The sequence below is a fragment of the Daphnia pulicaria genome, unplaced genomic scaffold (genome assembly GCF_021234035.1).
Source record: "Daphnia pulicaria isolate SC F1-1A unplaced genomic scaffold, SC_F0-13Bv2 h1tg000201l, whole genome shotgun sequence".
Taxonomy (NCBI): domain Eukaryota; kingdom Metazoa; phylum Arthropoda; class Branchiopoda; order Diplostraca; family Daphniidae; genus Daphnia; species Daphnia pulicaria.
In genome coordinates, this window is record NW_025804882.1 from 12,501 (window position 1) to 22,500 (window position 10,000).

The 10,000-nt window shown below is 49.5% G+C and overlaps 2 non-coding genes and 1 pseudogene across 2 annotated transcripts in view; all 3 read right to left on the minus strand.

The window, feature by feature from the left end:
* Positions 1 to 1,711, minus strand: part of LOC124319804 — a 4,575-nt gene extending 2,864 nt beyond the window's left edge. Inside the window, exon 1 of the ribosomal RNA XR_006913490.1 lies at positions 1 to 1,711. This exon is cut by the window's left edge and continues 2,864 nt beyond it. This is a non-coding gene — a ribosomal RNA (large subunit ribosomal RNA).
* Positions 1,712 to 2,354: 643 nt separating this feature from the next.
* LOC124319801 lies at positions 2,355 to 2,507 on the minus strand. The gene has a single exon (XR_006913487.1). It is a non-coding gene; the product is annotated as a 5.8S ribosomal RNA (ribosomal RNA).
* Positions 2,508 to 3,445: 938 nt separating this feature from the next.
* Positions 3,446 to 5,758, minus strand: LOC124319803 (annotated as a pseudogene).
* Between the last annotated feature and the right edge of the window lie 4,242 nt (positions 5,759 to 10,000).

The window sequence follows — 10,000 nt, forward strand, 5'->3', positions numbered from 1 at the left end:
CCGTCGCGACCCCCCTACTCGTCGGGGCCTCAGCGCCGTCGCTCTCTTCGAGCTGACACGGACGTTATTCGCTCTGCCGACCGACGGCCCGGTATAGGCACGACGCTATAGCGCCTCCCATTTTAAGGGCTAGTTGCTTCGGCAGGTGAGTTGTTACACACTCCTGAGCGGATTCCGACCTCCATGGCCACCGTCCTGCTGTCTTTAGCAACCAACTCCTTTTCGTGGGATCCGAAATGTGCGTCGTTTAGGCGCCTTAACCGGGCGTTTGGTTCATCCCACAGCGCCAGTTCTGCTTACCAAAAATGGCCCACTGGGCGCTCAGATTCAAATCAATTGCCGCGGCCTCAATCAAGGAAAAAGGCCGGGCTTCTCACCCATTGAAAGTTTGAGAATAGGTTGAGGTCGTTTCGACCCCAAGGCCTCTAATCATTCGCTTTACCGGATGAAACTCCGTTTGTTCTCTTTGCGAGCACCAGCTATCCTGAGGGAAACTTCGGGGGGAACCAGCTACTAGATGGTTCGATTAGTCTTTCGCCCCTATACCCAACTCCGACGATCGATTTGCACGTCAGAATCGCTGCGGACCTCCACCAGGGTTTCCCCTGGCTTCGTCCTGGCCAGGCATAGGTCACCATCTTTCGGGTCCCAACGTGTGCGCTCTGGGTTCGTCCGGCCGACTCGACCAAAACCCTTTTAAGGGGGAAAGATCTCGCGAGCATTCGGACGCCCTGGGGTTGCGCCCGCTCTGTTCGAGACGGGATCACCCCTCGCGGATGCACCCTCATCGGGGCCGCTTCACTTTCATTGCGCCTCGCGAGTTTAGTTTGATAATTTCTCGACGACTTGCGCACATGTTAGACTCCTTGGTCCGTGTTTCAAGACGGGTCGGGTGGGACCCGACTTCTACTCTCCGCTCTGGGCCTCCACAGGTTGAGCACCGCAACTTTTTCTCTTTTACAAAAAAAAGCTACGACACCTCCCGGGAGGAGACAGGTCACGACCGGGCAGTACTGTTGGGAAACGCCGCGCTCGTCATCGCGGCACCCGCGAAGGTAACCACGAAACTCGCTAACGGACGCCCCGTGTAACAGACACCCAGTCGGTCGCGGAGTCCTACTAGGCCCCCCACTTGCGGACCTTGGCGTGGCTATTGCGATCGCAGAACGACTTATGCAAGAGAGCCGCCAATTCAGGCAGTCTCCATGCAGCGTTAAGGGCATACAACCAAGTGCCGGGAGCGGGGACTTGTTCGACCTTCGAGGGCCCACCCGTTTAACCCCCTGAACGGTTTCACGCACTCTTGAACTCTCTCTTCAAAGTTCTTTTCAACTTTCCCTCGCGGTACTTGTTCGCTATCGGTCTCGTGGCGATATTTAGCCTTAGAAGGAGTTTACCTCCCGCTTAGGGCTGCACGCTCAAGCAACCCGACTCTTGGGAAGGGATCCGATGCACGGTCTCGGCTCGTCTTATCTACGGGCCTGACACCCTCTGTGGGTTGCTCGCCCCGTTCATGGAGACTTGGACGATAGATACCGGACAGACGCGCACGATCCTCCCGAACACCACATTCCTCGGCACCCGCTCAACCGGGCGCGAGGTTCGGTGCTGGGCTCATCCCTGTTCGCTCGCCGCTACTAAGGGAATCTTCTTTTCCTCCGCTTACTGATATGCTTAAGTTCAGCGGGTAGTCTCATCTAAACTGAGGTCAGAATGAATTGTTTGTTTTCAAAAGGAGACAACACTTTATCTAGCTCGGCAGACTTTGGCGTTTTAAAGCCGGGAAAGATTGAATAATTGCCGGTTCAAATTTTTTTTTTTTCGAAATAAAGCGAGTCTCTCGTTATTCGCAAAAATTAATTTACGAAAAGTGACAGGGCGTCCTGCGGCTTTTTTGTATTGAAACAACGCGTCGTGCGCGAACCAAGCTTGCATAACGAGCGGTTAGAGTGAGTGATAATTCGCGGTGGTCGACACTTCGACACGCCCGGCGCACACACACAACTAAACTCGCGTTGAAGCGGTATATCGCGCACACGCAGCCGACACCTTGTTCGAGAAGATGTGTTTATTTCTAAAATTTTTTTTTGAGTTGGCTCAAAAATTTCCCATCTGTTTTGCCATCGAAAAAGGTTTCTTTTGAATAGAGAGGAAAAAAACAAAACAGGGCGAACCTTCTTTTATTTTTCCCCCTTTTTTGTATTTGAGGCATCGCGGACACTTAAGTCGCGCGGCACCCAGACGTTAGAGATTCGGGAGCTTTTATGCGGTCAGGCCGGGTGAAAAATAAATCTCGCCGCGACCCAACATGCAAAACCAAGACTGAAAAAATCTCTGTTCGTTCATCATTCGACCGACCCTCAGTCAGATGTGGCCCGAGCGAGAAGCTGGGCCGCCATTTACGTTCAAGATTTCGATGCTCCATGTGTTCTGCAGTTCGCATGGATTAGCGCACTTTGCTGCGCTCTTCATCGATCCACGAGCCTAGTGATCCACCGTTCAGGGTCGTATATAAAACGACATATTCGTTTTCTTCTCTCTTTTTCTCCAACCCGCCCAAGCAAATGAATGCGAGGGCGGAGAAAGAAAGCCAGAAAGAAAATGTTCCGATAAACACTCGTACTAGAATTTGGGTTTAGTGTGTTATTGTGATTTTGAATTCTTCCTACTTCATCGAGAGGGCGAAGGGCAAGCTTAAAAAACATTCGGTTTTCAACGGCATAGTGTCGGGCTTTGGAGTGTTAGTCTATACGACGCACACGCACGCAACCACGAGTATCTACGCCCGAAAAGAACGTCCAGAGTAAAGTCTCACACTTTCGTCCCCCACCGAGAATCAAAAAATCCCGAAGACGAAGAGAGAAACAAAAAAAAAACAATTTCGATTGGGCGTATCCGCTTTAAACCACCGCGCATCAGAGCGCCTGATACCCGTTCAAAATCTTGATGTTTTTTTTTTTTTTTTTCCGACTCTCCATCCACCGAGTTTTTATTTTTCAAAGTGTTTGATTTAGGGACTAAGACTTTATAAAATCTCCTTTATTGTTCCTTCGGTACTCGCGGCCCAGGCGGGCTATCGTATTCTTCACTCTACTAACGTCAACACTGTGAGCGCCGCTAAAGGTCGAATGAATCTATAGAGACATTCACCATCGAAGCAGGAAGAATTTGCTCACGGCCATAGACCAAATCGAAAGACTTTGTGTTTTTTTTTTGAGCCGAGAGGAAAGAAAAATCAATTTGAAAAGGCGAATCCGCTTTAAACCACCGCGCATCAGAGCGCCTGATACCCGTTCAAAATAAATGATTTTCTTCCGTCAACCCACACATAGTTCATACGATGTCTTACGCCGAAAGACTTTTGATGGGGTTTTTTTTGTTTTGCAACTTTTAGTTGTTTCGTGCTCAACCAAAGCCATATGCGCAAAACATTTGTCTTGTTCGTTTATGATCCTTCCGCAGGTTCACCTACGGAAACCTTGTTACGACTTTTACTTCCTCTAAAGGATCAAGTTCGACCATCTTTCAGTCTCGCCGTTGGTAGGCACCGCACGGGCAGAGATTGCTCCCCACTCGACGGCACCCCGACAAGCCCGTCCGAAGGCCCTCACTAAATCATTCAATCGGTAGGTAGCGACGGGCGGTGTGTACAAAGGGCAGGGGACGTAATCGACGCGGGGCTAGTGACCCGCGCCTACTAGGGATTCCTGGTTCATGGGGATCATTGCAGTCCCCAATCCCAACCACGAAGGAGGTTCAGCGGTTACCCGGTCCTTTCGGACAGGGAGAGTGAAACACGCTGATTCCTTCAGTGTAGCGCGCCGTGCGGCCCAGGACATCTAAGGGCATCACAGACCTGTTATTGCTCACTGTCACGCGGCTGGACGCCGCTTGTCCCTCTAAGAAGACTGCGTGACGGACGCGAGAGCAGAAGGTATCGCCGGGGATGACGACGACCGAATAACAATAGAGCCAGCCCCCGCGAGGACATTCCCGACAAAGCCCCGCCATACCTCATCCGCCAGGCAACCAACCCGTGAAGGCCGTACACCCGACGAACAAAGCACAACGAAACCAAGCCGAGAGATTGCCTCACTAAAGGAACCAGTCCCACCGAGACCCGAATCGCCGCCACCTGATCCCGACGCCTCCGTACTCCCTTCGGTTTCAATTGATAAAACCCGTCACCTATTTAGCAGGCTAGAGTCTCGTTCGTTATCGGAATTAACCAGACAAATCGCTCCACCAACTAAGAACGGCCATGCACCACCACCCACCGAATCAAGAAAGAGCTCTCAATCTGTCAATCCTTCCAGTGTCCGGGGCCTGGTGAGGTTTCCCGTGTTGAGTCAAATTAAGCCGCAGGCTCCACTCCTGGTGGTGCCCTTCCGTCAATTCCTTTAGAGTTTCAGCTTTGCAACCATACTTCCCCCGGAACCCAAAGACTTTGGTTTCCCGGAAGCTGCCCGTCGAGTCATTGGAGTAACTCCGACGGATTGCTGGTTGGCATCGTTTATGGTTAGAACTAGGGCGGTATCTGATCGCCTTCGAACCTCTAACTTTCGTTCTTGATCAAGGGAAAACATTCTTGGCAAATGCCTTCGCTGTTGTTCGTCTTGCGGCGGTCCAAGAATTTCACCTCTGTCGCCGCAGTACGAATGCCCCCGTCCGTCTCTATTGACCATTACCTCGGGTCCAAAAGTAAAAGACCAGCAAAATCGGACCGAGGTCCTATTCCATCATTCCATGCTGCGATATTCAGGCGTTGGGATACACCTGCTTTGAGCACTCTAAATTTGTTCAAAGTAAACGTTGCCGGCCGCCCGAGGACACCCGGTGAAGGGCACCCCGAACGATTGACTGGGTGGAGCGAATCGAGTCAACTACGACCAAAATTTAAAAAAGAACCCGAAAGAACTTTCCAACTCTGGCCGCAGATACAACAACGACGCACCGACCACCACTCCGGCGATGTTGTCCGACCGTGAAGAGAGTCGGGCTTTGACACCCGGGGCTCCCAGAGCGTGAAAACGCAACACCCTTGATTCAGAGCGGCGCCGCCCGGCCGAAGACAGACATCCGACTACGAGCTTTTTAACCGCAACAACTTTAATATACGCTATTGGAGCTGGAGTTACCGCGGCTGCTGGCACCAGACTTGCCCTCCAATGGTTCCTCGTTAAAGGATTTAAAGTGTACTCATTCCAATCACGGGGCCTCGGAAGAGTCCCGTATCGTTATTTTTCGTCACTACCTCCCCGTGCCGGGGAGTGGGTAATTTGCGCGCCTGCTGCCTTCCTTGGATGTGGTAGCCGTTTCTCAGGCTCCCTCTCCGGAATCGAACCCCGATTCCCCGTTACCCGTTGCAACCATGGTAGGGCGCGTAACCTACCATCGACAGTTGATAAGGCAGACATTTGAAAGATACGTCGCCGGCGCGAAGGGCCGTGCGATCGGCGTGAAGTTATCCAGAGTCACCAAAATTGGTACGGTGCGCGAGCCCGAAAGCCCGGCCCCGACTGGTTTTTGATCTAATAAAAGCACCTCTTCTGCGAGCCCGAAAGCCCGCAGTCGAGGCTCGAGTGCATGTATTAGCTCTAGAATTACCACAGTTATCCAAGTAGGATGGAGTGGATCTAAGGAACCATAACTGATTTATTGAGCCATTCGCGGTTTTCGCCGTCTAGCGGCTTGTACTTAGACATGCATGGCTTAATCTTTGAGACAAGCATATGCTACTGGCAGGATCAACCAGGTATTTCGTGTATGTTTGTTTGATATGCATCCGGCGAGTTGCGGGTTTTTATTTCGCCCACGCATCACCAAACACACACCAAATCAACACGTTTTTCGTTTTTTTTTCTTTTTCTTCGGAAACTAAAATTTTTGATCGCAACGCCTGGCGTGTCACAGCGAGTCCCAGTGAAGAGAAACACCGATCCGATCCGTTTGTTGGATTTTTTTCATTTCAATTTCCAAAGTCAAAGACCATTCAACGGTCTATGAGCCCAAAGTGAATCGGATTCATTCGACCCGGTCTTGATATATTCATCAACTTTTTTTCCCGTATTACGGTTTTCGACGGTCATATGTGGGCGTGCTGTATGCTCATAAGTCAAGCCTGCTTTACTAAGCTGACAAGCATACATCTTTTAAATTTTTGTGGGCTCAGAGTTTTATTTTTATTTTTCCACCGCCGAGGCACACTCTCGCATCACCCCGCACGACACACACACACACACACCACCTCACCGCTCAACGGTCACACGAGGCAGAATTTTCCGCAAAGACTTTCGAAGAGAAAGAGGAAAACTCGGAACAACCGCGGTCAGAGGCCAGCATAGAGGCATCGTATAGAAAGTCATGGGCGGAAAAAAACAAATCATTTCAAGTCGAGACAAGCAACCAGACTACCCCTATAAAAGTGCGCAATTCTTTAAGGAGTTCACCGAAGAATGACCGAGATCAAGTATGCACGAAACGAACATATTCCAAGGCAGCTGAATAAGCGATTCTGCGCCGAAGCGCGAGGAAAAGCAAGCGGTACACCGATGGGGATCGTTTTTTTATCGTGTTAGATTCGTTGTTGTCAAGCAAGGATTCTCAAAATGTTTTTTGCATTGCACCCAAGTTTCGTACTGATTACTTGTCGCAGACCGGTGACTGTCAAAAAAAAATTTTTTTACGTTTTTTCTTGAGAGGTCACTGCCTACACACAACTCCGGGCGGGCCGTACACTCACAGCCGTTTGAATTCTCCCTTCGTGTGTCATGGCCATAACTGAGCGTACATCTTACCGGGCGCCGAGTTGATCTGGCTTGTTCGATGAACGTTCGGGATACGTACAATCGATATAGCTCCAACCGTAACTCGTTTGTAATTACGCCGGCCATACTCAGCGGGCGCTCAGCTCAGCTCTCGATATCTTCCGTCGAAGGGAAGTTCGTAGTAAAAGAGAGTCAGAGTCGACGCCACATTTTGCGGTCCTCGCATCTCATCCGATTTTTGAATTTTATAGATTTGCCATCACTTCCACCCAATTCTCTCGTATATTTCAATCTCTTGACTTTGTCCGACCGGGCCGTCTTCGCCCCCCTTCAACTCCGTCCATCTCCACTTCTGTGTTCCACACAACGAGCTTCCGTCAAACGGCAAAATGTGAAATATGCGCACGCCGCACGAAATAATTTGAAAGCGTTCTGTTTGGTGGCTTTTTTATTTTTTATCTCTCGGCTCACACACACACACACACATTTCCGCCTGAACGGTAATTTTTTTTGATACGGTGTCAAAAAGTGAAAAGACGCGCACCATTTTCTTTTCTCTTCCGTATCGTCGCTGACGGTAAACGCTGATGGTTATGATGCCGTAAGTTTGGAAGAAAGAATCTTTCCCGTCTTGTCTTGTTACGGTAAAATAACAAAGAACAAGCGTCCGATTTCTCTCACAGACGGCCACAGACAAACCACACGTGCCGAAGAAACGAAACGTCCGAAACCAAAAAAATGTTTGACGCGCGCACCCTCTTCTGAACTTTTCGACCAAGAGTCGTTGGATCGAGTGACGAGCTTCTCAGCTGTCGCACCAATCGGTGAAGCGGGCGTTTGAATTCCCGTCCACATCGCGGTTCGGATATATTTTTACATATACCGACCATCGGAAATTTCGAAAACGGTTTTACCGAAGGAATGATATTTCACACACCGACAGCTCATCGAGTTCGTCTCCGTTCAACGGTTTTTTTTTTTTTTAAGACTTTTTGATCGCATGGGGCTAAACTGGTTAGAGCAAAGCCGCGATCCAAGCAGTGAAAAAAAAACAAAGGACAGTGCAAGCGCGATCGAACGGAATCGAAACTAAAATCATGTGAAGTGGCGGGCGGAAAGGAGCTCAGCTACGGTGGAAATGAAACTACAACTAACGCCGAACCGGACAACTTCCCATTCTGCGTCTTCGTTTCATTTCCCAAAGCTCCCCGTCGATACCAAAGTTTTTGCGTCGAAGCTACTAAAGAAATTTCGCGCTTTCCTTTTCGCCTCTTTCGCCTTCCCTTCGATATCTATCCAACCACCGGCTTCGACTTTATTTCTTTCACCCGTCTATTCGCCCGATAGTCGACGGTCGGCCATTCTTTGGTATCGGCCAGGCGGACTAACAAGAAGTAAGACTCGTTTGAAAAATTTGGACCGGGCTTTACAATCGCTGCTTGTCGTAATGTCGCAAATTTGAAAAAAAATTTTCAATTCGAGAAACCAAACTATTCGACACTTCGAAAATTTTTGGGACTCTGAAAATTTTTCCGAGTTTAGGAATCGAGACCTCTTCTATACTAAGGAAAACCACTAATGTTCCGCCGCATAATGTCTCCGTTTTCCGGCTCATTTTTAGCGATTGGACGGGGACATTGCCCCATCCAACCGCCAGCCGACTTTCAGGAACCGTCGTTTTCAAAGTTGGGACTTAGAAAATTTTCGACGAGTGGGAATTTTTTACGGTCGCAAGTCATCACGACACGCCCGACCAACCCATTTGAGGAGCCGCCACGCCTCGACGGTGTGACGGCTTTTTTTTCGAATCGACGGGTCTCGCTCACTCCTCTCTCGCGCCGACCAGAGGCCGGGCGAGAGAGTCGTTGCCAAACACCGTCGTCGGAAATGGGAGAATTTGAGTGGGAATTTTTTACGGTCGCGAGTCATCACGACACGCCCGACCAACCCACTTGAGAGCCGCCACGCCTCGACGGTGTGACGGCTTCTCTTTTCGAATCGACGGGTCTCGCTCACTCCTCTCTCGCGCCGACCAGTGGCCGGGCGAGAGAGTCGTTGCCAAACACCGTCGTCGGAAATCGAGAAATTTTCATTTCCATTTCCATTTTTTTTCATCGGCCTTTATACGTCCAAGTCCCGCCAACCACGTCACTACCACGTCGTCGGGACTTAGAAAAATTTTTCAATTTTTCGGACTTAGAAAATTTTTCAACTTTCTTTTTTTCGACAACCTCTTCCCTATATAGGAAAGTAGTGGATGTTCCGGGCAGTAACTGTACGAAAAAGTCGATTTCCGAATTTTTGCCGGACATTCACCTGAGCTCAGGCCGGGCCGCCCGCTCAACTGCCGCCCGGTCACCACCAAAAACCGGTCTTGGAAATTTTAGGACTTAGAAAATTTTTCAACTTTTTCTTTCTCGACAACCTCTTCCCTATATAGGAAAGTAGTGGATGTTCCGGGCAGTAACTGTACGAAAAAGTTGATTTCCGAAATTTTGCCGGGCTTTCACCAGAGCTCAGGCGGGGCTTACCATCACACCCGCCGACCGGTCACCACCAAAAACCGGTCTTGGAAAATTTTAGGACTTAGAAATTTTTTCCAACTTTTTTTCTTTCGCTCTTTCTCTCTTTTTCAGCCGTCTTTGCTCGTCCCAGTGCCGCCTATAGCTTCACTATCCATCGTCGGGACTTAGAAAAATTTTTCAATTTTTCGGACTTAGAAAATTTTTTCAATTTTCATTTCGACAACCTCTTCCCTATATAGGAAAGTAGTGGATGTTCCGGGCAGTAACTGTACGAAAAAGTTGATTTCCGAAATTTTGCCGGACATTCACCTGAGCTCAGGCCGGGCCGCCCGCTCAACTGCCGACCGGTCTCCACCAAAAACCGGTCTTGGAAATTTTAGGACTTAGAAATTTTTTCCAACTTTTTTTCTTTCGCTCTTTCTCTCTTTTTCAGCCGTCTTTGCTCGTCCCAGTGCCGCCTATAGCTTCACTATCCATCGTCGGGACTTAGAAAAATTTTTCAATTTTTCGGACTTAGAAAATTTTTTCAATTTTCATTTTCGACAACCTCTTCCCTATATAGGAAAGTGGTGGATGTTCCGGGCAGTAACTGTACGAAAAAGCTCATTTCCGAGAGGGTCGCCGGACTTTCACCAGAGCCCGGGCCGGGCCGCCCGCTCAACTGCCGACCGGTCTCCACCAAAAACCGGTCTTGGAATTTTTCGGACT